The sequence below is a fragment of the Oncorhynchus keta genome, chromosome 8 (genome assembly GCF_023373465.1).
Source record: "Oncorhynchus keta strain PuntledgeMale-10-30-2019 chromosome 8, Oket_V2, whole genome shotgun sequence".
Taxonomy (NCBI): domain Eukaryota; kingdom Metazoa; phylum Chordata; class Actinopteri; order Salmoniformes; family Salmonidae; genus Oncorhynchus; species Oncorhynchus keta.
In genome coordinates this window covers 26,398,137-26,423,136 of record NC_068428.1, presented here as the reverse complement: position 1 = coordinate 26,423,136, position 25,000 = coordinate 26,398,137, and the positions used below count along the sequence as shown (strand labels likewise).

At 47.2% G+C, this 25,000-nt stretch overlaps 1 protein-coding gene and 2 long non-coding RNA genes across 3 annotated transcripts in view; all 3 read left to right on the top strand.

Annotated features, from left to right (window-relative positions):
- LOC118380144 (forkhead box protein O3-like) overlaps positions 1-25,000 on the top strand; it is a 93,198-nt gene that overhangs the window by 15,896 nt on the left and 52,302 nt on the right. The window lies entirely within an intron of this gene.
- LOC127931396 (uncharacterized) lies at positions 6-994 on the top strand. Its single transcript, XR_008140964.1, has 3 exons — positions 6-24; positions 408-495; positions 733-994. It is a non-coding gene; the product is annotated as an uncharacterized LOC127931396 (long non-coding RNA).
- LOC127931395 (uncharacterized) lies at positions 13,206-14,549 on the top strand. Its single transcript, XR_008140963.1, has 3 exons — positions 13,206-13,357; positions 13,530-13,787; positions 13,831-14,549. It is a non-coding gene; the product is annotated as an uncharacterized LOC127931395 (long non-coding RNA).

The window sequence follows — 25,000 nt, the reverse complement described above, 5'->3', positions numbered from 1 at the left end:
GTTAGGTTTAGAGTTAGGGGTTAGGTTTAGAGTTAGGAGCTTGGGTTAGGGTTAGGAGCTAGGGTTATGGTTAGAGTTAGGAGCTAGGGTTAGGTTTAGAGTTAGGAGCTAGGGTTAGGTTTAGAGTTAGGGGTTAGGTTTAGAGTTAGGAGTTAGGGTTAGGAGCTAGGGTTAGGTTTAGAGTTAGGGGTTAGGGTTAGGAGCTAGGGTTATGGTTAGGAGCTAGGGTTAGGTTTAGAGTTAGGAGCTAGGGTTATGGTTAGGGTTAGGAGCTCGGGTTAGGTTTAGAGTTAGGGGTTAGGTTTAGAGTTAGGAGCTTGGGTTAGGGTTAGGAGCTAGGGTTATGGTTAGAGTTAGGAGCTAGGGTTAGGTTTAGAGTTAGGAGCTAGGGTTATGGTTAGGGTTAGGTTTAGAGTTAGGAGCTAGGGTTAGGAGCTAGGGTTAGGTTTAGAGTTATGAGCTAGGGTTATGGTTAGGGTCAGGAGCTATGGTTAGGTTTAGAGTTAGGAGCTAGGGTTATGGTTAGGGTTAGGTTTAGAGTTAGGAGCTAGGGTTAGGTTTAGGAGCTAGGGTTATGTTTAGGGTTATGGTTAGGGTTAGGTTTAGAGTTAGGAGCTAGGGTTATGGTTAGGGTTAGGAGCTAGGGTTAGGTTTAGAGTTAGGGGTTAGGTTTAGAGTTAGGAGCTAGGGTTAGGAGCTAGGGTTATGGTTAGGGTCAGGAGCTATGGTTAGGTTTAGAGTTAGGAGCTAGGGTTATGGCCAGGGTTAGGTTTAGAGTTAGGAGCTAGGGTTAGGAGCTATGGTTAGGTTTAGAGTTAGGAGCTATGGTTATGGCCAGGGTTAGGTTTAGAGTTAGGAGCTAGGGTTAGGAGATAGGGTTATGGTTAGGGATAGGAGCTAGGGTTAGGAGCTAGGGTTATGGTTAGGGTTAGGAGTTAGGGTTAGGTTTAGGGTTAAGGTTATGATTTGGGGTTAAGATTAGGGTTAAGGTAATGTTACGGTTAGGGGTTAGGGTTAGGGTTAGGGTTAGGGTTAGGGAAAAGTGGATCTTGAATGGGACTGAATTTTGTGTCCCCACAAGGTTAGTTATACAAGACTGTGTTTGTGTGTGTGTGTGTATGTGTGTGTGTGGGTGGGTGTGTGCGTGGGTGTGTGTGTGCGTGCATGGGTGTGGGGGTGTGTGTGTGCGTGCATGGGTGTGGGGGTGTGTGTGTGCGTGCATGGGTGTGGGGGTGTGTGCTCGCCAAAGTCTGTATCTATATGGATTTGTCTCTGACCATATAGATTCATGATTGAGAGTTAACCAGAGTGGCCACACTCCCAGATTTGTTATGCAAAAATAAGACAGAGTTCTGTATCATGGTCCAAGGTTAGAATAGTTCATATCTGTTCTTAAAATGATAGAATGTTTATGTCTATAATTATCTGCCTGTTAGAGAGCTCCAGGTTTACATGAATGAGTTTGTTTCCCTCAGACCCACAGAGTGTTTCTCTGGTTTGGTGGTTGGGTGGGATTCAGGGGGTCAGGGCCAGGGTTTGGGTCAGGGTTAGCTACAGACTGACTGGGCCTGCTCTGTAGCCATTGTCTTACGGCTGGCCCAGGGTCTGCTATACACCAGGCTCTCACCACTAATACCCTCTCTTTATGAAGTCACCACTGTGTCCGAGGACATTGGGCTGGGCTGAGGGGCGGAGGTGGGGAGGCTCAGGGGATGAAGGAGGGCCATTGTGAAACCGTGCTCAGCCACTGAACACTAAGACAGAAAGAGGAGGCTTATGGCAATGGATTTAGTTCTATCAAAGATGTGTGTAGCTGTGTGTGTGTGTGTGTGTGTGTGTGTGTGTGTGTGTGTGTGTGTGTGTGTGTGTGTGTGTGTGTGTGTGTGTGTGTGTGTGTGTGTGTGTGTGTGTGTGTGTGTGTGTGTGTGTGTGTGTGTGTGTGTGTGTGTGTGTGTGTGTAGAGTACGAAAGTAATGCAGTGGAAAGGTAAAGCAAAGTCTTTATTTTGTCCTTCAAGGGTAATTTGCAAGTGTTTAACATGTACTCCACATGGGAAATGCTTGGGGTTAGTTTAGTGTATTCCATGTATTACGTTGTGGTTCAATGTAAACACAAAGACAATGAGATCCAGACAAAAGATGAAAGACTACCAATCAAGTTCCAGCACTCCTTCCCACATCACTTCTACTACCTTAACGCACAGTATTATCAACCAGCAGAATCTTTCTTTCACTTTGCAGTATTGGCTCCAACCTCTGGCTCTGGAGTCATGATTTTTCAAATTTTACCAAAACATGTAGGCCAGTCCTTATTTCTGCACCCTTCATCTGAGGAACAGGGTTGTCGTGCTTAATCCTCTGGTTCCTTCGTCCCTCTCCGCTTCTCTTATCACTCAGTGTTTTTGATTCCTAAGTGCATCAGAGTTGGCCTCAATTCCAATTGAAGGCAGTCAATAATTGAAAAAAAGGCATTTATATTCAATGACTTCTCAATAAACTGAAAAGTATAAGCTAATTAATAAAAAGAAATGTACATTTCAGAATTTTTAATTCAAACCACTTCTTGAATTCAATTCAAATTGAGCCCGACCCTGGAGCACACCTCTGGGTTTTCACACCCGCCTGCTATGTGAGTGTCAGGTATGGGTAATTTAAGTGATAATATCAGAGAAGCCGGTGTTTGAAGGATATATTTGCACGGGTGTTGTTAGGCCTGAGACAAAGTCGATGTCCGGCAAACCGTTCCAATATATCCTCCAAACACCGGCTTCGAGGGCATTATCACTTTTATATAACAGTTTACCAACATAAGCAAATAATGATTGACATATTTGAATTAAAAATGTTATTTTGATGAATTTATGAATAATATTTCATCCTTCCACAAGATATAGTCCCGACACAAATCGAGGGTTACTACCCAAGCCAGCTGGTCGAACGTACTATCGGTTCGGTTGCCAGAGACACGATCCAGTTGCTCAGTCTTTTTGTTCTGTATCTATGGATGCGACCCAGTCGTTCATTCTAAATGTTCCATTGCCATACTGGCTGGCAACCTTCTTATCCCTTGCTTGCTAGCTAGCCAACTACGGCTAGCTTACAGTTACGTCAAAATGTACAGCCAGAATAAGTAGCTGCATTTGCAGTTTTCTAGTGGCGTTTATTCGGATACATCCATAACAATGAGTTAATGAGGCTCGAATTCACCTGGCGTAGAAAATGTGCTCACTTGCCATGACACTGTTGTTCAGAGGATCTATCCAACAACACAACTAACACAATCATTTAAAACTGAAGCTGGAAAGACTGCAAACTAGCTGCACTTCGTTTCGTTTGACCTTTTTTCAATTGATATTTCTTTGTATATATCCATAAAAATGATGCCAGCTGATTCATGATTTCGACTGGCTGAGAAACGTTGCCTGCCTGTCTGTCTCGTCCCAACTCCTGACACGTTCATTACTATGGGACAGCTGAAGATCAAATTTGAATATTAAAACAATGTTGCAAATGTCGGAGAGAAATGCAGCAAGGTTTATACAAATCTCTGCTGTTGAAAACTAAATGTTTGTCTAAAAGAAATGTGAGATAATGTCTAGATGCTTCTTATAGTGGAGATCAAGTTTATAACTTCCCTGCCTGGACTGATGAGACAGTGGACTGCGCAGTCAGATGGAACAGAGTAAATAGGCATTTTAACGTCATTGATTTAGCCAGTGGTTACTTGTGGAATAGACAATGTCTGGAATGCGGTTTTAACCCATCAGCATTCAGGATTAGGCCCACCCGTTGTATAACAAGATATAATGCCTGGATAGAGAGGAGAGGAGAGATATCAAATCAAATCACATTTTATTTGTCACATACACATGGTTAGCAGATGTTAATGCGAGTGTAGCGAAATGCTTGTTCTTCTAGTTCCGACAATGCAGTAATAACCAACAAGTAATCTAACTAACAATTCCAAAACTACTGTCTTATACACAGTGTAAGGGGATAAAGAATATGTACATAAATATATATGAATGAGTGATGGTACAGAGCAGCATAGGCAAGATACAGTAGATGGTATCGAGTATAGTATATACATATGAGATGAGTATGTAAACAAAGTGGCATAGTTAAAGTGGCTAGTGATACATGTATTACATAAGGATGCAGTAGATGATATAGAGTACAGTATATACGTATGCATATGAGATGAATAATGTAGGGTATGTAACATTATTATTATTAGGTAGCATTGTTTAAAGTGGCTAGTGATGTATTTTACATCATTTCCCATCAATTCCCATTATTAAAGTGGCTGGAGTTGAGTCAGTGTCAGTGTGTTGGCAGCAGCCACTCAATGTTAGTGGTGGCTGTTTAACAGTCTGATGGCCTTGAGATAGAAGCTGTTTTTCAGTCTCTCGGTCCCAGCTTTGATGCACCTGTACTGACCTCACCTTCTGGATGATAGCGGGGTGAACAGGCAGTGGCTCGGGTGGTTGTTGTCCTTGATGATCTTTATTTTAATTTTATTTTATTTATTTTTTCCTGTAACATCGGGTGGTGTAGGTGTCCTGGAGGGCAGGTAGTTTGCCCCCGGTGATGCGTTGTGCAGACCTCACTACCCTCTGGAGAGCCTTACGGTTGTGGGCGGAGCAGTTGCCGTACCAGGCGGTGATACAGCCCGCCAGGATGCTCTCGATTGTGCATCTGTAGAAGTTTGTGAGTGCTTTTGGTGACAAGCCAAATTTCTTCAGCCTCCTGAGGTTGAAGAGGCGCTGCTGCGCCTTCTTCACAACGCTGTCTGTGTGAGTGGACCAATTCAGTTTGTCTGTGATGTGTATGCCGAGGAACTTAAAACTTACTACCCTCTCCACTACTGTTCCATCGATGTGGATAGGGGGTGTTCCCTCTGCTGTTTCCTGAAGTCCACAATCATCTCCTTAGTTTTGTTGACGTTGAGTGTGAGGTTATTTTCCTGACACCACACTCCGAGGGCCCTCACCTCCTCCCTGTAGGCCGTCTCGTCGTTGTTGGTAATCAAGCCTACCACTGTTGTGTCGTCCCCAAACTTGATGATTGGGCAAGTAATATAGTGAGCCCTATGAGGCTGGTTGCCTGACTATGTTTGCTGACATTGCACAAACCCAGGGAAAGGTTTTGGTTTTCCCTTTGACCTGGTAATTCAGAGATACAGTGGCAAGGAAAAGTATGTGAACCCTTTGGAATTACCTGGATTTCTGCAGAAATTGGTCATAAAATTTGATTTGACTACGTTGTAGTTTGTATATTTTGCAACTTGCAAAAATTACAGATGGAGGCACAACAACTTCCAATTTTGTTCGACATTTGAAGCTGCACAAAGAACAGTAAGTCGTGGCTAATATAGCCGACAGCTATATATAACTTTGCTAGTATAGCATGTAGGCTAACAGAATGTTAAATCAATGAGCCTCCACACAGTCAGCCAGTGCGGGAACGTGATCATTCCACTCAAGATTGAGACCAGGCAAGATTGTGCTACTGCCCCGCTCAATTATTTTTTATATGCTTACAGATTTGAACAATACCAGATGAACAAAAGTGTCACAAGTGAACCACAACAGTCTCCAATCTCACAGTTCATGGAGACCCGTGTAGGGCAGTCCAGCATGAATCATCCACAGCAGAAAGCTATCAACAATGCAATACTGTCCGACCTGGTTATCGATTGCAACTTGCCTCTGTCTATTGTGGAAAACAAGAGTTTTTGTCACTTTCTGTCAGGGCTTAACTGTAAGTACAGCCCAGTGTGTCGTAGAACATTGACATCAAAAGTAGAGAACCTCGAAACAGAGAGATGTTCAAAACTGAAAACTCAGTTGAGCAACACAGACCATGTTTCAGTCACAGTGGACATTTAGTCTGACTGAAAGATGAGGGGGTTCCTTGGTGTCACTGTGCACTGTACGGAGAAAGATGAGGGGGTACCTTGGTGTCACTGTGCACTGTACGGAGAAAGATGAGGGGGTACCTTGGTGTCACTGTGCACTGTACGGAGAAAGATGAGGGGGTTCCTTGTTGTCACTGTGCACTGTACGGAGAAAGATGAGGGGGTACCTTGGTGTCACTGTGCACTGTACGGAGAAAGATGAGGGGGTACCTTGGTGTCACTGTGCACTGTACGGAGAAAGATGAGGGGGTACCTTGGTGTCACTGTGCACTGTACGGAGAAAGATGAGGGGGTTCCTTGGTGTCACTGTGCACTGTACGGAGAAAGATGAGGGGGTTCCTTGGTGTCACTGTGCACTGTACGGAGAAAGATGAGGGGGTACCTTGGTGTCACTGTGCACTGTACGGAGAAAGATGAGGGTTTCCTTGGTGTCACTGTGCACTGTACGGAGAAAGATGAGGGGGTACCTTGGTGTCACTGTGCACTGTACGGAGAAAGATGAGGGGGTACCTTGGTGTCACTGTGCACTGTACGGAGAAAGATGAGGGGGTTCCTTGTTGTCACTGTGCACTGTACGCCTGGTCACATACAGCTGTGTTGTCCACAAGCAAAGGGAAGAGGAGGAGAGTGTGTAGATGCGAGAAGGAATACAACGTGGCTACAATGAAAGTGAATTGTGTTTACACGTCATCAGGGGTGTATTCATTTAGCCGATTCTGTTGAAAAGCGTTTCTTAAACGGGAGCAAACATACCTGAATTTGTCCAATAGAAATTCTCATTTGCAACTGTTGGACTAATGATTACACCCAAATCAGCTATTGTATATGCAGGAGTGTGCAAGGCAGTACTGAATGTGTCACTGTCGGTCACTTTAAATAATTCTCTCGACCTGTGTGCACCTACGTTGTAAACTTTAATTCATATGCTAGGTTGTAGCAACCTCATGATGGGTATAGGGAAAATTTGAGTATCATGTAGTAGCCTAGACCTATCGATGTTACATTAATAGATTTGATGAATTAGAGAGTGGTTAATTCTCTAATATTGAGGGAACGGTTGACCAGGTCAAGCCATAGGACTATATGTGTTCTGCAGTGTTCTAGGCCGGAGACCATGAAAAGACTGTAATGTTGTAATTAGTACAAGGTTTCTCAAATGCAGATTATAGTTGAGTTTTAATACTCTCTCTATACTTTTCTCTTTCTACTTCTCTTTCGCTCTACTTTTTCTTACATGCTATGATGTTTTTCATCTGACACGGGTGGCTGGACGGGGAGAGAGGAAAGCTCTTTAGAGCGTGTGTGTATTGATGTGTGTGTGTGGTTCATTGCTTATGGGGGCATGAAATCGCTCCACAGCCCCAAGGCACATTGGGAGCTGCTCTACCCAGACACAGAGCCTTCCACTCTATCTAGCTGCTCTACCCAGACACAGAGCCTTCCACTCTATCTAGCTGCTCTACCCAGAAACAGAGCCTTCCACTCTATCTGTTTTATGCACACACACACACACACACACACACACACACACACACACACACACACACACACACACGCACACACGCACACACGCACACACACGCACGCACACACGCGTACGCACACATGCACGCACACACACTGCATCTCTCTCTATCTTTCTCTCTCTCTCTTTCTCACTCTCTCTTTCTCTCTCTCTGTCTCTCTTTCTCTCTCCCTCTCTCTCATGCCGCGTCTGTCTTCATAATTCTATGGATTTATGTTAAAGTCCAGTTGCAGTGGGACATTTAAGTGTGTACTCATTGTTATTTACTATCCCAGGACCACTATCCCTACAAGGAAGTCACTTGTCAATTAAACAGGCACTGCTGGCGAGGGTCATTTTACTCTCTCCCTTCTCCCTTTTTTCTCTTCCTTTCTTTTGATGTGTGGAGGACCAGTTCTCTGTGACATGGGGTGACACTCACTCCCCCTGTTCTCTCTCTTACTCTCCCGCAGGTCAGGGCTGAGCAGGTCAGGGCTGAGCAGGGCAGGGGGAAGCAGAGCAGGGGGGAGCAGGGCAGGGCTGAGCAGGGCAGGGGGGAGCAGAGCAGGGCTGAGCAGGGCAGGGGGAGCAGAGCAGGGCTGAGCAGGGCAGGGGGGAGCAGAGCAGGGCTGAGCAGGGCAGGGCTGAGCAGGGCAGGGGGGAGCAGGGCAGGGCTGAGCAGGGCAGGGGGGAGCAGGGCAGGGCTGAGCAGGGCAGGGGGGAGCAGAGCAGGGCTGAGCAGGGCAGGGGGAGCAGAGCAGGGCTGAGCAGGGCAGGGGGAGCAGAGCAGGGCGGAGCAGGGCAGGGGGAAGCAGGGCAGGGCTGAGCAGGGCAGGGGAAGCAGAGCAGGGGGAGCAGGGCAGGGGGAGCAGAGCAGGGGGAGCAGAGCAGGGCTGAGCAGGGCAGGGCTGAGCAGGGCAGGGGGAAACAGAGCAGGGCTGAGCAGGGCTGAGCAGGGCAGGGCTGAGCAGGGCAGGGGGGAGCAGCAGGGAGGGAGGACAGATCAGGGGAGAGAAGAGAAGAAGAAAAGAGTGGGGGTAGGGAAAAAACAGAGTAGGGTCTACAGGAAGAACAGCAGACTGTACCAGTAATACAAATGATTCTCTAGTGGACACAGATGGGACCATCTGTTGCTATCTATCACTCTATCTATTTGCTACACTGGAACAAACTGTTTTATAGTAGTGATGTTTTTTTTTACCATGATACAGAAGCTTGCGTTAACATTTATATTTTAGTCATTTAGCAGAAGCTCTTATCCAGAAATGAGATTGCCACTGTGTTCGACAGGGCCCTCCCACAGAAAAAATACTACAGTTTACTATAGAACACTATAGTACTTACTATAGAATTATGTAGTGAACTATAGTATGCTGTAGAACACTGTAGTTTCCTTCGATCATGTGTAGTACTTGATATATAATTTCTTAGTGTTTCTTAGAGCAGAAGCTCAGTCCTACCTACCTACCTACAGGTTATAGCAAATGTGCTCTTTTATTATTTCACCAGTAGGTTTCCTCAAGGAGAAAGCCTCCACTTCTATGTCAAAGATAATAAAACAAAAACACTTCAGTAAATACTACAGTAATGTCCCCAAAAACACTCCATTAAATACAACAGTATACTACAGTCTGCAAAAACACTACAGTAAATACTACAGTATACAGTACTACAGTCTGCAAAAGCACTACAATAATTACTATAGTATATACTACTATTTTTTACTACATTATTTATACTATAGTAAGCTATAGTAAGCTATACATACTACAGTATACTACAGTAAATAGTCCGTAAAAACACTACAGTGAATACTACAGTATAGTATTTCTACCATAGTATACACTATAGTCTTTTTTATTGTGGGCCTCCTCACACAGAGATGAGATTTACCATAGTGTTCTATAGGGCCCTCCAAACACAGAGACGAGGTGTTCTGTAGGGCCCTCCACACACAGAGACGAGGTGTTCTGTAGGGCCATCCACACACAGAGACGAGGTGTTCTGTAGGGCCATCCACACACAGAGACTAGGTGTTCTGTAGGGCCCTCCACACACAGAGACGAGGTGTTCTGTAGGGCCATCCACACACAGAGACGAGGTGTTCTGTAGGGCCATCCACACACAGAGTCGAGGTGTTCTGTAGGGCCCTCCGCACACAGAGACGAGGTGTTCTGTAGGGCCCTCCACACACAGAGACGAGGTGTTCTGTAGGGCCCTCCACACACAGAGTCGAGGTGTTCTGTAGGGCCCTCCGCACACAGAGACGAGGTGTTCTGTAGGGCCATCCACACACAGAGACGAGGTGTTCTGTAGGGCCCTCCACACACAGAGACGAGGTGTTCTGTAGGGCCCTCCACACACAGAGACGAGGTGTTCTGTAGGGCCCTCCACACACAGAGACGAGGTGTTCTGTAGGGCCCTCCACACACAGAGACGAGGTGTTCTGTAGGGCCCTCCACACACAGAGACAAGGTGTTCTGTAGGGCCATCCACACACAGAGACGAGGTGTTCTGTAGGGCCCTCCACACACAGAGACGAGGTGTTCTGTAGGGCCATCCACACACAGAGACGAGGTGTTCTGTAGGGCCCTCCACACACAGATACGAGGTGTTCTGTAGGGCCATCCACACACAGAGACGAGGTGTTCTGTAGGGCCCTCCACACACAGAGACGAGGTGTTCTGTAGGGCCATCCACACACAGAGACGAGGTGTTCTGTAGGGCCCTCCACACACAGAGACGAGGTGTTCTGTAGGGCCATCCACACACAGAGACGAGGTGTTCTGTAGGGCCCTCCACACACAGAGACGAGGTGTTCTGTAGGGCCCTCCACACACAGAGACGAGGTGTTCTGTAGGGCCATCCACACACAGAGACGAGGTGTTCTGTAGGGCCATCCACACACAGAGACGAGGTGTTCTGTAGGGCCCTCCACACACAGAGACGAGGTGTTCTGTAGGGCCATCCACACACAGAGACGAGGTGTTCTGTAGGGCCCTCCACACACAGAGACGAGGTGTTCTGTAGGGCCCTCCACACACAGAGACGAGGTGTTCTGTAGGGCCATCCACACACAGAGACGAGGTGTTCTGTAGGGCCATCCACACACAGAGACGAGGTGTTCTGTAGGGCCATCCACACACAGAGACGAGGTGTTCTGTAGGGCCATCCACACACAGAGACGAGGTGTTCTGTAGGGCCATCCACACACAGAGACGAGGTGTTCTGTAGGGCCCTCCACACACAGAGACGAGGTGTTCTGTAGGGCCATCCACACACAGAGACGAGGTGTTCTGTAGGGCCCTCCACACACAGAGACGAGGTGTTCTGTAGGGCCCTCCGCACACAGAGACTAGGTGTTCTGTAGGGCCATCCACACACAGAGACGAGGTGTTCTGTAGGGCCCTCCGCACACAGAGACGAGGTGTTCTGTAGGGCCATCCGCACACAGAGACGAGGTGTTCTGTAGGGCCCTCCGCACACAGAGACGAGGTGTTCTGTAGGGCCCTCCGCACACAGAGACGAGGTGTTCTGTAGGGCCATCCACACACAGAGACGAGGTGTTCTGTAGGGCCCTCCGCACACAGAGACTAGGTGTTCTGTAGGGCCATCCACACACAGATACGAGGTGTTCTGTAGGGCCCTCCGCACACAGAGACGAGGTGTTCTGTAGGGCCCTCCGCACACAGAGACGAGGTGTTCTGTAGGGCCATCCGCACACAGAGACGAGGTGTTCTGTAGGGCCCTCCGCACACAGAGACGAGGTGTTCTGTAGGGCCCTCCGCACACAGAGACTAGGTGTTCTGTAGGGCCATCCACACACAGAGACGAGGTGTTCTGTAGGGCCCTCCGCACACAGAGACGAGGTGTTCTGTAGGGCCATCCACACACAGAGACGAGGTGTTCTGTAGGGCCATCCGCACACAGAGACGAGGTGTTCTGTAGGGCCATCCACACACAGAGACGAGGTGTTCTGTAGGGCCATCCACACACAGAGACGAGGTGTTCTGTAGGGCCCTCCACACACAGAGACGAGGTGTTCTGTAGGGCCATCCACACACAGAGACGAGGTGTTCTGTAGGGCCATCCACACACAGAGACGAGGTGTTCTGTAGGGCCATCCACACACAGAGACTAGGTGTTCTGTAGGGCCCTCCGCACACAGAGACGAGGTGTTCTGTAGGGCCATCCACACACAGAGACTAGGTGTTCTGTAGGGCCATCCACACACAGAGACTAGGTGTTCTGTAGGGCCCTCCACACACAGAGACGAGGTGTTCTGTAGGGCCATCCACACACAGAGACGAGGTGTTCTGTAGGGCCATCCACACACAGAGACGAGGTGTTCTGTAGGGCCATCCACACACAGAGACGAGGTGTTCTGTAGGGCCATCCACACACAGAGACGAGGTGTTCTGTAGGGCCATCCACACACAGAGACGAGGTGTTCTGTAGGGCCATCCACACACAGAGACTTGTCCATGACGCGTCACTCGAACACTGCAGTCGACCGTGGTAGGCCCTCTCAGTCTCCAGAGTGGTCTTGTAGCAGTCAGGTTTTGACAGGGCAACAAGGGGCACTCCACTCTCCACCCCGTGTCTCTGTCATAATAAAGTGACTGGGATCCCACAAGACCTGAGAGAGAGCTTATTGTTGCTGGGGTTTTTTTCCAAGTAAACGGGTCAATATGGGTCGGGATCCATTTTCATATGAGCACTTCAGTTAAACTCTGCATAATTCATGGTCCCCCATCAAACGATTTAGCCATCTACTAATACGTCTGCAGAGAGAGAGGGAAGAGAGAGAGCGAGGTAGAGGGAGAGAGGAATGGAGTGAGAGAAAGAGTGAAGGCGCGAAAGGAGAAAGAACCTTTGTAGCATGGGTGTCCTGAGGGAGTGGACTGTTGATTATCGTAGTGCGATGACATCACTGCACCTCTGAAAGGCTTTTAGTCTGATTAATGCACACTGTGTGTGTGTGTGTTTTTGTGTGTGTTTGTGCACGCTTGTGCACCGCACATGTGGACCACTGTGTTTGTGTATATGCGTGTGTGCGTATATCAGTGAGAGAGATCAGGTGTGTTTTGTGTGTGTTCATATGGGTAAGCGGGGGGAGGGTGTGTGTGAATGTGTGTGTTTCTTGATGTACTCCAAATCCACCTCTTCCCTCTGCACTGCAGGGCCCTTTGTGTCTTCTCTCTCCTACCCACAATCCATCACTTTTACTGATAGCGTATCTGTGTGGACGCTGGATGGGCGGCCGTCTCTTTATATATGGTTAGTGTGCCTCCCTCCCTCTTTTCCTCATTCACTTCCCTTGCTTCTGTTTGTTTTTCTTTCTGTTTTCTTCTCCGACTTTTGTTCTTTTTTTCCCATCCTTTGTTTTGCAGCCGCTGCAGAAAGATGCATGGTTTTTCTTTGTAAATACAAAGAGGAAACAGACAGAATAGCGTGCCACAGCAGCCCCTTCCCTGCCTAGCCCGATGAAACCTCACCTATTCAACTAGCAGCATACTGGCTCCATCAACAAACTGTTGGTCCTGTCTGTCACTCTGTGTCATTGATGCTTCTATTTATTTATCTACAATCTCCTTCAGCTTCAATTACAGGATGCTTCTGCTTAAAGGGAGGTTGGGTTTGGTGGTATTACAGGATGCTTCTGCTTAAAGGGAGGTTGGGTTTGGTGGTATTACAGGATGCTTCTGCTTAAAGGGAGGTTGGGTTTAGTGGTATTACAGGATGCTTCTGCTTAAAGGGAGGTTGGGTTTGGTGGTATTACAGGATGCTTCTGCTTAAAGGGAGGTTGGGTTTAGTGGTATTACAGGATGCTTCTGCTTAAAGGGAGGTTGGGTTTAGTGGTATTACAGGATGCTTCTGCTTAAAGGGAGGTTGGGTTTAGTGGTATTACAGGATGCTTCTGCTTAAAGGGAGGTTGGGTTTAGTGGTATTACAGAATGCTTCTGCTTAAAGGGAGGTTGGGTTTGGTGGTATTACAGGATGCTTCTGCTTAAAGGGAAGTTGGGTTTAGTGGTATTACAGGATGCTTCTGCTTAAAGGGAGGTTGGGTTTGGTGGTATTACAGGATGCTTCTGCTTAAAGGGAGGTTGGGTTTAGTGGTATTACAGGATGCTTCTGCTTAAAGGGAGGTTGGGTTTAGTGGTATTACAGGATGCTTCTGCTTAAAGGGAGGTTGGGTTTAGTGGTATTACAGGATGCTTCTGCTTAAAGGGAGGTTGGGTTTAGTGGTATTACAGGATGCTTCTGCTTAAAGGGAGGTTGGGTTTAGTGGTATTACAGGATGCTTCTGCTTAAAGGGAGGTTGGGTTTAGTGGTATTACAGGATGCTTCTGCTTAAAGGGAGGTTGGGTTTAGTGGTATTACAGAATGCTTCTGCTTAAAGGGAGGTTGGGTTTAGTGGTATTACAGGATGCTTCTGCTTAAAGGGAGGTTGGGTTTAGTGGTATTACAGAATGCTTCTGCTTAAAGGGAGGTTGGGTTTAGTGGTATTACAGGATGCTTCTGCTTAAAGGGAGGTTGGGTTTAGTGGTATTACAGGATGTCATACTTGGTGGAGAGTGTTCAAGGAATGAGGGAGATGGGGAGAGAGAGGTTTTGAAGTGATGTTATTGGGTGATAGTGCCACCACTGACACCTCTGATGGGCCCCAGTGTGACCTTTTAGTTCCCTCCATAGCAGTCGGTCTGTGGTGGTTTCACAACATTCAGGTGTGTGTGTGTGGCTACTGGGTAGAGTGTGCCATGCCAGCGGGCTGTTTGATGAATGCTCTGATCTGACTGATCTGTGTACAGTATGTCTGTCTGAAGCTCTCTCTCTATAAAAATTCTATGCTGTGGTATAAATAGTATAGTATTCACTGTTGTGTTTTTGCAGACTTTACTGTAGTATTCACTGTAGTGTTTTTGCAGTTATATGTAGTAAAATAAATTGTATATACTACAGTAATTCATGTAGTGTTTTTGCAGATTGTAGTATACTGTAGTATTTACTGTAGTACAAAGTATCATCTTTGAGGAAAACTATTGGAGAAATACTAAAAGAGCAGCTTTTCCATAACCTGTAGGTAGGTAAGTCTGGGGTCTGAAGGTCTGGGGTCTGAAGGGAACACAATATATGCTCTATACTTGCCATGTATTGTAGGTTTCTCACATATGGGTGGCACAAATTGAGATATGGGGAGGAGAATGGGGACCGTATATGCAAATTGAATTCTGTAGTATTTACTGTAGTTAAAAAAAACTGGAGTGTTTTTGCTGACATTAATGTAGTATTTACTTCAGGGTTTTTTTTCAGAGAATTTTGTAGTATTTACTATAATATTCTACAGTATATTTCAACCTTCTATAGTAAGTACTACACATGATCGAGGGATACTACAGTGTGTAGTATAGTATTCTACAGTATACTACAGTTTACGACAGAATTCTATAGTAAGCACTATAGTGTTCTATAGTAAACTGTAGTATTTGTTCATGTGGGTCTCTCACTCTCTCTTTCTCAATTCAATTCACTTTAAGGGATTTATTGGCATGGGAAACTTATGTAACATTGTCAAAGCAAGTGAACTAGATAATAAACTATATTTAAATGAACAATAAAGTTCTAAAAGAATAAAGACATTACAGATGTCAAAAAGGGAGAATTACAAAAGGGAAAATAAATAAACATAAATATGGGTTGTAATTACAATGGCGTTTCTTCACTGGTTTCCCTTTTCTTGTGGCAACAGATCACAAATATTGCTGCTGTGATGCACACTGTGGTATTTCACCCAATAGATATGGCAAAGCTTTCCTTAAGTTTGTGTCAGTCACAGTGGTCAGGTATTCTGCCATTGGAGCTCTGTTGGGTGTGTTTGTGTTTGTGAACAGAGCCCCAGGACCAGCTTGCTTAGGGAACTCTTCTCTGGATTCATCTCTCTGTAGGTGATGGCTTTGTTATGGGAGGTTTGGGAATCGCTTCCTTGAGGGTTTGGCCGGGGTAGACCGTCATTGTAAATAAGAATTCGGGGTGGCAGCGTAGCCTAGTGGTTAGAGCGTTGGACTAGTAACCGGAAGGTTGCAAGTTCTAAACCCCTGAGCTGACAAGGTACAAATCTGTCGTTCTGCCCCTGAACAGGCACTGTTCCTAGGCCGTCATTGAAAATAAGAATTTGTTCTTAACTGATCTTGCCTAGTTAAATAAAGTTAAAATTAAAAAATTTAAAAAAAGGTAAATAAAAATATATTAAAATAGGTGGTTGTAGAATTTAACATATTTTGGGGGGATTTTGATCATTACCGTGTATCGGCCTTATTCTGCTCTGCATGCATTATTTGCTGTTTTAGATTGTACACAGAGGATATTTTTGCAGAATTCTCCATGCAGAGTCTGAATTTGGTGTTTGTCCCATTTTGTGAATTCTTGGTTAGTGAGCGGACCCCAGACCTCACAACCATAAATGGCAATGGGTTCTATAACTGATTCAAGTTTTTTTTGCCAGATTCTAATTGGTAGGTCGAATTTAATGTTCCTTTTGATGGCATGTCTGTCATTATCTTATCTGTCATTGCTCATATGAATGTTCAAAACAATAATATATGAAGTCATTTCTAATGCATCATCCAGCATCCAGCCCTTCTAGCCTTGTCTCTCAAATCGTTCACAGCTTTGTGGAAGTTACCTGTGGTGCTGATGTTCAGGCTGAGGTATGTATGTAGTTACCTGTAGAGAGCACTTCCTCCTAGCTGCCCACTGCACTGAGGCTAGGTAACACGGTCACCACCGATAAATCCATGATAATCGAAAACTTCAACAAGCATTTTTCAACGGCTGGCCATGCTTTCCTCTTGGCTACTCCAACCTCGACCAACAGCTCCGCCCCCCCCCGCAGCTACTCGCCCAAGCCTCCCCAGCTTCTCCTTTACCCAAATCCAGATAGCAGATGTTCTGAAAGAGCTGCAAAACCTGGACCCGTACAAATCAGCTGGGCTTGACAATCTGGACCCTCTATTTCTGAAACTACCCGCCGCCATTGTCACAACCCCTATTACCAGCCTGTTCAACCTCTCTTTCATATCGTCTGAGATCCCCAAGGATTGGAAAGCTGCCGCAATCATCCCCCTCTTCAAAGGGGGAGACACCCTGGACCCAAACTGTTACAGACCTATATCCATCCTGCCCTGCCTATCTAAGGTCTTCGAAAGTCAACAAACAGATCACTGACCATCTCGAATCCCACCGTACCTTCTCCGCTGTGCAATCTGGTTTCCGAGCCGGTCACGGGTGCACCTCAGCCATGCTCAAGGTACTAAACGGTATCATAACCGCCATCGATAAAAGACAGTACTGTGCAGCCGTCTTCATCGACCTGGCCAAGGCTTTCGACTCTGTCAATCACCATATTCTTATCGGCAGACTCAGTAGCCTCGGTTTTTCCAATGACTGCCTTGCCTGGTTCACCAACTACTTTGCAGACAGAGTTCAGTGTGTCAAATCGGAGGGCATGTTGTCCGGTCCTCTGGCAGTCTCTATGGGGGTGCCACAGGGTTCAATTCTCGGGCCGACTCTTTTCTCTGTATATATCAATGATGCTGCGGGCGATTTCCTGATCCACCTCTACGCAGACGACACCATTCTGTATACTTCTGGCCCTTCCTTGGACAATGTGCTATCTAACCTCCAAACGAGCTTCAATGCCATAGAACACTCCTTCCGTGGCTTCCTTCCATGGCCTTCCGTGGCCTCCAACTGCTCTTAAACGCTAGTAAAACCAAATGCATGCTTTTCAACCGTTCGCTGCCTGCACCCGCACGCCCGACTAGCATCACCACCCTGGATGGTTCCGACCTAGAATATATCTATAAGTACCTAGGTGTCTGGCTAGACTGTAAACTCTCCTTCCAGACTCATATCAAATATCTCCAATCTAAAATCAAAACTCGAGTCGGCTTTCTATTCCGCAACAAAGCCTCCTTCACTCACACTGCCAAACTTACCCTCGTAAAACTGACTATCCTACCGATCCTCGACTTCGGCGATGTCATCTACAAAATAGCTTCCAATACTCTTCTCAGCAAACTGGATGCAGTTTATCACAGTGCCATCCGTTTTGTAACTAAAGCACCTTATACCACCCACCACTGCGACCTGTATGCTCTAGTCGGCTGGCCCTCGCTACATATTCGTCGCCAGACCCACTGGCTCCAGGTCACCTACAAGTCCATGCTCGGTAAAGCTCTGCCTTATCTCAGTTCACTGGTCACGATGGCAACACCCACCCGTACGTAGCATGTGCTCCAGCAGGTGTATCTCACTGATCATCCCTAAAGCCAACACCTCATTTGGCTGCCTTTCCTTCCAGTTCTCTGCTGCCTGTGACTGGAACGAATTGCAAAAATCACTGAAGTTGGGGACTTTTATCTCCCTCACCAACTTTAAACATCAACTATCTGAGCAGCTGTACATAGTCCATCGGTAAATAGCCCACCCAATTTACCTACCTCATCCCCATACTGTTATTTATTTACTTTTCTGCTCTTTTGCACACCAGTATCTCTACCTGCACATGACCGTCTGATCATTTATCACTCCAGTGTTAATCTGCAAAATTGTAATTATTCGCCAAACTCCTCATGCCTTTTGCACACAATGTATATACTCTTTTTTTCTTTTTTTCTACTGTGTTATTGACTTGTTAATTGTTTACTCCATGTGTAACTCTGTGTTGTCTGTTCACACTGCTATGCTTTATCTTGGCCAGGTCGCAGTTGCAAATGAGAACTTGTTCTCAACTAGCCTACCTGGTTAAATAAAGGTGAAATATTTTTATTTTTATTTTTTTTTTAAACACTCTGACTTTTCTGCCCTGGGTATTTTCAGCCTGCATTTACATAACAATGACTAACTGTGAACTTTAACACCTTCTCAGAAAGCAACTGTCTTGAATAATGCAGATCACAGTCATCCTGAACAGCTGATGCTCTTAATGCATGTTTCAGTGTTACTTGTCTCGAAGTGAGCATAGAAGTTATTTAGCTCATCTGGTAAGCTTGCGTCACCGTTCAGCTCTCGGCTGTGCTTCCCTTTGTAGTCTGTAATAGTTTGCAAGCCCTGCCACATCCGACAAGCGTCGGAGCCGGTGTAGTACGATTCGATCTTAGTCCTGTATTGACGCTTTGCCTGTTTGATGGTTCGTCGGAGGGCATTGCAGGATTTCTGATAAGCTTCCGGGTTAGAGTCCTGCCCCTTGAAAGCGGCAGCTCTACCCTTTAGCTCAGTGCGACTGTTTCCTGTAATCCATGGCTTCTGGTTGGGGTACGTACGTACAGTTACTGTGGGGACGGCGTCCTCGATGCACTTATTATGTGGTGTACTCCTCAATGCCATCGGAAGAATCCTAGAACATATTCCAGTCTGTGCTAGCAAAACAGTCCTGTAGTTTAGCATCTGCTTCATCCGACCACTTTTTTATAGACACTGTTCCTTCCTGCTTTAATTTTTGCTTGTAAGCAGGAATCAGGAGGATCTAGTTATTGTCAGATTTGCCAAATGGAGGGCGGGGGAGAGCTTTGTACGTGTCTCTGTGTGTGGAGTAAAGGTGGTCTAGAATTGTTTGCCCTCTGGTTGCAGATTTAACATGCTGATAGAAATGAGGTAAAACTTATTTAAGTTTCCCTGCATTAAAGTCCCCGGCCACAAGGAGCCCCGCCTCTGGATGAGCATTTTCCTGTTTGCTTATGGCAGAATACAGCTCATTGAGTGCGGTTTTATTGCCAGTCTCGGACAGCTACAAAAAAATACAGATGAAAACTCTCCAGGTAGATAGTGTGGTCTACAGCTTATGAGATACTCTACCTCAGGCGAACAAAACCGTGAGACTTCCTGAGATATCATGCACCAGCTATTGTTTAAAAATATGCATAGGCCCCCGCCCGTGTCTTACCAGAGGCTACTGTTCTGTCCTGCCGATAGAGTGTATAACCCACCAGCTGTATGTTCTTAATGTCGTCGTTCAACCACGACTCTGTGGAACGTAAGATATTACAGTTTTTAATGTCCCGTTGATAGGATATACGTGCTTTCAGATCGTCCCTTTTATTTTCCAGCTATTGAACGTTAGCTATCAGAACGGAAGGCAAGGGCAGATTAGCCACTCGTCACCTGATCCTCACAAGGCATCCTGATCTCTTTCCGCGAAACCTACGTTTCCTTTTCCAGCAAATCACAGGGATCTGGGCCTGGTCGGGTGAATGTAGTATATCCCTTGCGTCCGACTCATTGAAGAAGAACTCCTCGTCCAGTTTGAGGTGAGTATTCCCAGTTTTGATGTCCAGAAGCTCTTTTCGGTCATAAGAGACGGTAGCAGCAACAAAACTAACAAAATATGGTTGGTTAAGAGCCGATAAAATGGCAGCCCTCCCCTTCGGCGCCATCTTGTACTAATGTACTTGAACACAATCAGACTAACTTGTTTTCATGAGATCCCAGACTACTCTTTTAATAGTTTATATTTTTGGTTGTGTCTTAAGGAACTTAAAGGCCCATTAAAACTTTAAGACACAGGGAGGACAGGGCACAGACTGTGCTAGGCCACGAATGGCTAACATTAGCTTAGCCTGTGAGCAGGGAAAGGAACAGGGACAGATATAGGGCGTTAATCCACTCTTTAGCATTAGCTAGCATTAGCCCTCCTCTGTCTCTCTGCAGCCAGTTGCACCACTGCCATTGGAGAAGGGAGGGAGGGAGAAGGGGAAAGAGAGAGGAATATCTGTTTATTTTAGTCTGTCTGGCCACATTGAACTTCCCAGCTCTTTTTCTGTCTCTTTTTCCCCTCTCTCTCCACCTCTCTCTCGCCCTCTCTCCCTCCCTCCCCTATCTCTCCCTCCACCTTTCTGTTTTAGCTACTCATTCTTATTGCCTTTCTCTCATCTGCGGAGTTCTCCCTTGCTCTCTCTCAATTCAATTCAAGGGGCTTTATTGGCATGGGAAACATGTTAACATTGCCAAAGCAAGTGAAGTAGATAATAAACAAAAGTGAAAGAAACAATCAAAATGAACAGTAAACGTTACACTCTCTCTCTGCCTCTCTTTCTCTCCATTTGTGATGACTGAAAACTGTATGAATTACGGAGACAGTGTGAGATCTCTGTGTAGGACGGCCCATGCCATTGGCTGGCTGGCACTCCACCTCTGCCTGTGATTGGCCGAAGACCTCAGCATAAGACTCAAATCAGCTGGGTGGAAACGTATGTAGGTCAGTGTGTAGCTATGTGAGCTCTGCTCTCTCTCTCCTCCCCTCCTCCACTCTGCTCTGTAAACTGGCCTGGTTGTGTTAACTTGCTGTGTTTTAGCTTCACCATTTATAACCGAGGCAAGAGAGACTGAGGCAAGAGAGACTGAGGCAAGAGAGACTGAGGCAAGAGAGACTGAGGCAAGAGAGACTGAGGCAAGAGAGACGGAGGCAAGAGAGACGGAGGCAAGAGAGACGGAGGCAAGAGAGACGGAGGCAGAGAGACTGAGGGAGAGAGACTGAGGCAAGAGAGACTGAGGCAAGAGAGACTGAGGCAAGACAGACTGATGCAAGAGAGACTGAGGCAAGAGAGACGGAGGGAAGAGAGACTGAGGAAGAGAGACTGAGGCAAGACTGACTGATGCAAGAGAGACTGAGGCAAGAGAGACTGAGGCAAGAGAGACTGAGGCAAGAGAGACTGGCAAGAGAGACTGAGGGAGAGAGACTGAGGCAACAGAGACTGAGGCAAGAGAGACGGAGGAGGCAAGAGAGACGGAGGAGGCAAGAGAGACGGAGGAGGCAAGAGAGACGGAGGAGGCAAGAGAGACGGAGGAGGCAAGAGAGACGGAGGCGGCAAGAGAAACGGAGGCAAGAGAGACGGAGGCAAGAGAGACTGAGGGAAGAGAGACAGAGAGACAGAGGCAAGACAGACTGAGGAAGAGAGACGGAGGCAAGAGAGACTGAGGCAAGAGAGACTGAGGCAAGAGAGACGGAGGAAAGAGAGACTAAGGCAAGACAGACTGAGGGAGAGAGACTGAGGCAAGAGAGACTGAGGGAGAGAGACTGAGGCAAGAGCGACTGAGGCAAGAGAGACTGAGGGAGAGAGACTGAGGCAACAGAGACTGAGGCAACAGAGACTGAGTCAACAGAGACTGAGGGAAGAGCGTCGGAGGAGGCAAGAGAGACAGAGGAGGCAAGAGAGACGGAGGAGTGTGTGTGTGTGTGTGTGAGAGAGACAAGAGAGACAGAGCCAAGATAGGCTGAGGGAGAGAGACTGAGGCAAGAGAGACTGAGGCATCAGAGACTGAGGCAACAGAGACTTGAGGGAAGAGCGTCGGAGGAGGCAAGAGAGACAGAGGAGGCAAGAGAGATGGAGGCAAGAGAGACGGAGGCAAGAGAGACTGAGGGAAGAGAGACAGAGGCAAGACAGACTGAGGAAGAGAGACGGAGGCAGGAGAGACTGAGGCAAGAGAGACTGAGGCAAGAGAGACGGAGGAAAGAGAGACTAAGGCAAGACAGACTGAGGGAGAGAGACTGAGGCAAGAAAGACTGAGGGAAGAGAGACTGAGGCAAGACAGACTGATGCAAGAGAGACTGAGGCAAGAGAGACGGAGGGAAGAGAGACTGAGGGAAGAGAGACTGAGGCAAGACTGACTGATGCAAGAGAAACTGAGGCAAGAGAGACTGAGGCAAGAGAGACTGAGGCAAGAGAGACTGAGGCAAGAGAGACTGGCAAGAGAGACTGAGGGAGAGAGACTGAGGCAACAGAGACTGAGGCAAGAGAGACGGAGGAGGCAAGAGAGACGGAGGAGGCAAGAGAGACGGAGGAGGCAAGAGAGACGGAGGAGGCAAGAGAGACGGAGGAGGCAAGAGAGACGGAGGCAAGAGAGACGGAGGCAAGAGAAACGGAGGCAAGAGAGACGGAGGCAAGAGAGACGGAGGCAAGAGAGACTGAGGCAAGAGAGACTGAGGCAAGAGAGACTGAGGCAAGAGAGACGGAGGCAAGAGAGACGGAGGCAAGAGAGACGGAGGCAGAGAGACTGAGGGAAGAGAGACTGAGGCAAGAGAGACTGAGGCAAGAGAGACTGAGGCAAGAGAGACGGAGGGAAGAGAGACTGAGGGAAGAGAGACTGAGGCAAGACTGACTGATGCAAGAGAAACTGAGGCAAGAGAGACTGAGGCAAGAGAGACTGAGGAAGAGAGACTGAGGCAAGAGAGACTGAGGCAAGAGAGACGGAGGAGGCAAGAGAGACGGAGGAGGCAAGAGAGACGGAGGAGGCAAGAGAGACTGAGGAGGCAAGAGAGACGGAGGCAAGAGAGACGGAGGCAAGAGAGACTGAGGGAAGAGAGACAGAGAGACAGAGGCAAGACAGACTGAGGAAGAGAGACGGAGGCAAGAGAGACAGAGGCAAGAGAGACTGAGGAAGAGAGACGGAGGCAAGAGAGACTGAGGCAAGAGAGACGGAGGAAAGAGAGACTAAGGCAAGACAGACTGAGGGAGAGAGACTGAGGGAATAGAGACGGAGGGAAGAGAGACTGAGGCAAGAGAGACTGAGGCAAGAGAGACTGAGGCAAGAGAGACTGAGGGAGAGAGACTGAGGCAACAGAGACTGAGGCAACAGAGACTGAGTCAACAGAGACTGAGGGAAGAGCATCGGAGGAGGCAAGAGAGACGGAGGAGTGTGTGTGTGTGTGAGAGAGACAAGAGAGACAGAGCCAAGAGAGACTGAGGGAGAGAGACTGAGGCAAGAGAGACTGAGGCAACAGAGACTGAGGCAACAGAGACTTGAGGGAAGAGCGTCGGAGGAGGCAAGAGAGACAGAGGAGGCAAGAGAGACAGACGAGGCAAGAGAGACGGAGGAGGCAAGAGAGACGGAGGAGGCAAGAGAGACGGAGGAGGCAAGAGAGACGGAGGAGGCAAGAGAGACTGAGGCAAGAGAGACTGAGGGAAGAGAGACAGAGGCAGGAGAGACAGAGGCAAGAGAGACTGAGGGAAGAGAGACAGAGAGACAGAGGCAAGAGAGACTGAGGAAGAGAGACTGAGGCAAGAGAGACTGAGGCAAGAGAGACGGAGGGAAGAGAGACAGGCAAGAGAGACTGAGGGAAAAGAGACGGAGGCAGGAGAAACTGAGGCAAGAGAGACGGCGGCAGGAGAGACTGAGGCAAGAGAGACTGAGGCAAGAGAGACTGAGGCAACAAAGACTGAGGCAAGAGAGATGGAGGGAAGAGAGACTGAGGCAAGAGAGACTGAGGCAACATAGACTGAGGCAAGAGAGACTGAGACAACAGAGACTGAGGCAAGAGAGACGGAGGCAGGAGAGACTGAGGCAAGAGAGACTGAGGCAAGAGAGACTGAGGCAAGAGAGACTGAGGCAAGAGAGACTGAGGCAAGAGAGACTGAGGCAAGAGAGACTGAGGCATCAGAGACTGAGGCAACAGAGACTGAGGCAACAGAGACTGAGGCAACAGAGACTGAGGAAAGAGAGACGGAGGAAAGAGAGACTGAGGCAAGACAGACTGAGGGAATAGGAGGCAAGAGAAAAATAATAAGTCCCTCTTCTTCTTAACCCCCTTTTGTCATCTTTCCTTCTCTTCCCTCGGTCTCTCTTCCCTCGGTCTCTCTTCCCTCAGTCTCTCTTCCCTAGGTTTAAAATGGTGGAAAGGGAAAGCAGAGGGAGGAGAGGATGAGAGTAAAGTGGGAGAAGGTGGAGAAGGGGAATGTCTTGATGTGCTGTGCCCTGTTGCACTGCTCGGTGCAACAGTACAGAGTGTCAGTCACACACACAGCCATCTGAACATCACTGGAGAAAACAATAGTGTTTATTACTTCAAGAACTGCAGTGAATGTTCTCTGTCTGTCAGAGAGGGAGACAGGGCAAGAGGGTGTAGAGGTAGATAATTAGGGGCGTCCTTGAAAAGGGGAAAGCAGAGGGGCATAGATGGTGAGCTACCTTTGAGAATGAATAGAGCAGGAGGAGAGAGAGAGAGAGAGAGCAGCTTGTTATTTTTCCTTGAAAATCATACATCCATTCTCCATACATTCCGTACTCAGGGATCAGTTTTGCCTTCAACAAATAGCCCTTATGGCATTCTGACTTCCTGTCCCCCTTATGTACAGCCCCTTCCCTTGTAAAGGGCCTGAGGAGGATTGGCTGAAAGCGTACAGTATTATACAGTATTATATAGAGCCATTATTGCATGAAACCCATCTCATTTTGGTCAAATAAACAGCAAACCTGGTTTAAAAAACAGATGAAACAACACCTCACAACCCCTCTCCCCTGGTTGACCTAGATAGAATATGTGTATGTATTGATATGTAGGCCTTTTAAATGTATGTAGTTCTGTCCTTGTGCTGTTCTTGTCGACTAATGTTCTTTATTATGTCATGTTTTATGTTTTGTGTTGGACCCCAGGAAGAGTAGCTGCTGCTTTCGCAACAGCTAATGAGGATCCTAATCAAATACCAAATACCAAATACCAATGCTGAGCTGAATTATTCACACCAAATCATATTCTCCTTCCTACCTCTACCCCTTCTACGCCAGGCACACACACACATACAA